This window comes from Pseudophryne corroboree, chromosome 7 (genome assembly GCF_028390025.1).
Source record: "Pseudophryne corroboree isolate aPseCor3 chromosome 7, aPseCor3.hap2, whole genome shotgun sequence".
Classification (NCBI taxonomy): domain Eukaryota; kingdom Metazoa; phylum Chordata; class Amphibia; order Anura; family Myobatrachidae; genus Pseudophryne; species Pseudophryne corroboree.
In genome coordinates, this window is record NC_086450.1 from 38,393,527 (window position 1) to 38,397,870 (window position 4,344).

The following is a 4,344-nucleotide window of genomic DNA, read 5'->3' on the forward strand; positions in this document are numbered from 1 at the left end:
TGCGTATGCACCACAATGCACAGGGCGTCGTATGAGTACAAAGCGGTTCGTTGCTGAGCGATGGATTTAACGAAGAATCCATTCGCACAGCCAATCACAAGGAGATTGACAGGAAGAGGGCGTTTATGGGTGTCAACTGATCATTTTCTGGGAGTGTTTGGAAAAACGCAGGCGCGTCCAAGCGTTTGCAGGGCGGGTGTGTGACGTCAATTCCGGACACAAGCAGGCTGAAGTGGTCGCAGCGGCTGAGTAAGTCCAGACCTTCTCTGAAACTGCACAAACTGTGTTTGCAGAGCTCGGCTGCACAGGCGTTCGCACACTTGCAAAGCGAAAATACACTCTCCCGTGGGCAGCGACTATGCGTTTGCACGGCTGCTAATAGTAGCTAGCGAGCGATCAACTCGGAATGTGGGCCTCAGTCATTTCATTCCTTCCTGGACATGGCAGAAGCGGGATTAGGGCAACAATTCTATTTTAAAATGAAAAACAGGGTCACTGACACAACCTGATGTTGTCAGGCCCCATATTAATCCCATTCATCCTGGTAATTAGATGAATCAGGAGTCTGAATTTTGGGGGCAAATAAGAACTTATTCTGCAAATCCTTGTTTTTTCCCCCACTAGAGATACAGATGTATCTATTTTTTACTGTTGCTTCAGTTGCGCTAAATAGCCCCTCTGGGCGTTAACAGGTTCCATGCACTCCCAACTTTTTTGCTCAAAATGTGCTTCTTAGTGGCATAATGATAACACCTGGAAGGACAGAACGATACTGCTAGCGTACACTGGGGGTCATTCCGAGTTGATCGCTCGCTAGCAGGTTTTAGCAGCCGTGCAAACGCTATGCCGCCTCCCACTGGGAGTGTATTTTAGCTTAGCAGAAGTGTGAACGCATGTGCAGCCGAGCTCTACAAAAACAGTTTGTGCGGTTTCAGAGTAGCTCTGAACCTACTCAGCGATTGCGATCACTTCAGCCTATTCCTGTCCGGATTTCACGTCATACACCCGCCCAGCGAACCCCCAGCCACGCCTGCGTTTTTTCAGACACGCCTGCGTTTTTACAAACACTCCCTGAAAACGGTCAGTTGACACCCAGTAACACCCCCTTCCTGTCAATCTTCTTGCGGACGTCAGTGCGAAGGAAAACTTCGCTAGAACCTGAGCACAACCACAAAGAGCTTTGTACCCATACGTCGCGCGTGCGCATTGCGGCCCATACGCATGCCGTTTTTTCACCTGATTGCTGCGCTGCGAAAATCGTCAGCGAGCGATAAACTCGGAATGACCCCCACTGACCACTGCATATGCAACATTTGTACATCTGTGTGTGACTGCGTACAAGAGCTCCTATGCCGCGCCTGCGGCTTTTCCCCGCACAGACCTCCGCTGTGGTTCATCGGCAGATTTGTACACGTGTAAAACTAATTACGGTGCATTAAAGTTGCTGCCTGGCGCCTCTGGTACACTGTGTGTGGTATTTTGCTGCAGGCAAATAACGGGCGTCTCTCGCTGTATGGCGTCTAACCAGCCAATAAGTGAGGACACATCTGTATTAGAGCAGCAAAGAAAGGAGCTCATAGGATCCATCGGTTTATCACCTGGTGCTAAACCGGGTCACTTATTCTGTCATTTACTGTGAAGGAAACATTTGCAAAATTAAGGTTGCAATTACTTTTGTTTCACTAGGTTTAGAGCAGTTATTTCATTTATTCTTCAAAAATGGATACAAAACTGGTGCAGGACTATTGTGCTGTCAAATGTACCACTAGTGTGAACACAGTTCATACATCCGATTTGTTTGATAGGTTGGATTCATTAAAAAATCTTCCACTCATTGTACTGACCGTCTGAAGAGTTAGCTTCATCCTATAAGAAAAAGGGGGACACTGGATGGGCCAAGAGGTCCTAATCTGCCGTCACATTCTATGCTTTTACTATTCGTTTCGCTTGTCATAGTGGGGGTCTGATGTCATAAAGCAATGCAGTGATTACAAGTTCCCCTACCAAAATGTGACTGCAACCAGGGCCGGATTAAGCCTTGGGGGTGCCCAGTGCACTTAGGACAGGGGGTTCCAATGTAAGGTGGTGGATGTATATTACATTGTGCATACCTCCCAAACATGTCCCATTACAGCACGGACAAAATGCTCTCTGCCTGGACTTCCCAATTAATATATGATTGGCGTCACCTGTGCTGAACTATTTAATTGATAAGAAAGGTGTTTCAACACAGGATATTGCAATCATAAATTAAGAAGGAATTCCAGGTAGAGAGCATGTTGTCCCTCCTGGAATGGGTCATGGTGGGAGGTATGGATTGTGTATATTAAATTTAAACCAATGGTGTGTATTAGTTTTAACCAATTGTTTAATAATGGCTGGGTACTGTTTATAGCTCCACCTAATTGAAAGACAACTATTTTAGACACTTTTCTTGTACTGGAACAAAGACAACTTAACCTTAAAATACACATAGAAAAATAAAATAATTTATCTTGTCACATGCAAGAATAGTAGCAGCCTCTGTACTACTTACACACTGGGACAGGACTCAGGAGGACTTTGTGTGTCTCTATCTCTAGCCGCAAATGGTTTAGTTGCATAACAGTTTACACAGGACTCAGACACCCAGGCGGGAAGAGGATAAGCTGGGATCCCTGTGTCACTTACAGCTCTCTCCACCCTCGTATCTCTCCTCTGGTCAGAAAGCTCTGTCGGTAGCTCATGAAACATGATATTCCTGTGTCTCTGTCTGCACTGCGTACTGACCTGCTCACATTCTGGCTGCTGGTTCTACTGCTGTTTAAGAGGTTAAGCTAATGATGTTAGTGTGCTCTGGCCGGGGGGCACTGACAAAGGGGATACGGGATACAGTATGCCCTGCATCCCCCCCCCCATAATCTGGCTGTCACTGCAACAGCTGCAGGCTTTGTTGCACTGGTATCTGGTCAAATGTTGTGCAGAAACCATGTTGCCATGTGAAATGTCAGCATTCTGAGGCTGCCGACGGAAGTGGTCGTCAATGCAGATCCCATTTGCAATGTAATTGTGTAATGAATGCTGCAGAAAATAACATCTACTATCGTGCTTTGAATTCACAGCAGTAGCATTAGATGGTATCTGTCTCTCCCATGTAACGCCATGCTGTTTGTAGCCTAGGGTGACGGAGACAGCAGTCCAGAGGCGGCATCAAAGAATAAGCTTTGGAGTGGGAGGGGGTGAGTCGAATCTGTTACCCAGAACAACTACACTAAGCTGTATTACCCCAGTGGGGCCATAACTTACTGGTGAGTATGTATTTATTATTATTGATTACCAGTTATTTATATAGCGCACACATATTCCGCAGCGCTTTACATTTGGCCATTTTATTTGGCCATTCACATCGGTCCTTGCTCCAGTGGAGCTTACAATCTATATTCCAATACCACATGTACACAAGCACACACTCATACTAGGGTTAATTTGTGTTGGGATCCTATTGACCTACCAGTATATTTTTGGATTGTGGGAGGAAACCGGAGTACCCGGAGGAAACCCATGCAAGTACGGGGAGATAATACAAACTCCACACAGGTAGAGCCATGGTGGGAATCGAACCCATGACCTAAGTGCTGTGAGGCAGTAATGCTAACCATTACACCATCCGTATTTCTCTGTATGTACTTTAAACAGAAGCGATACACCAGCTGAGTATTGGGGCAATTTTGTGGGGAATCAGGGAAATCCAACATGTTGGAAATCCTTAATTCGCCGAATCCGACCAAAAAAATTATCAGAATCCATGAATTGTTAACATGCTGAATTTTGCGGATTCCCTGATGGATTGCGGACCATTGATGGCGTGTTTTGATTGGTGTATTATGTCGGAATCGGGGAAGTGCTTGGTTGGCGTATGGCCTGCATTATTTGAAAGTGTAAATGCTCTTTCTCTATCGTCCTAGTGGATGCTGGGGTTCCTGAAAGGACCATGGGGAATAGCGGCTCCGCAGGAGACAGGGCACAAAAAGTAAAGCTTTTCCAGATCAGGTGGTGTGCACTGGCTCCTCCCCCTATGACCCTCCTCCAGACTCCAGTTAGATTTTTGTGCCCGGCCGAGAAGGGTGCAATCTAGGTGGCTTAGAAAAAGTTTAGCTTAGGTTTTTTATTTTACAGTGAGTCCTGCTGGCAACAGGATCACTGCAACGAGGGACTGAGGGGAGAAGAAGTGAACTCACCTGCGTGCAGGATGGATTGGCTTCTTGGCTACTGGACATCAGCTCCAGAGGGACGATCACAGGTACAGCCTGGATGGTCACCGGAGCCGCGCCGCCGGCCCCCTTGCAGATGCTGAAGTCAGAAGAG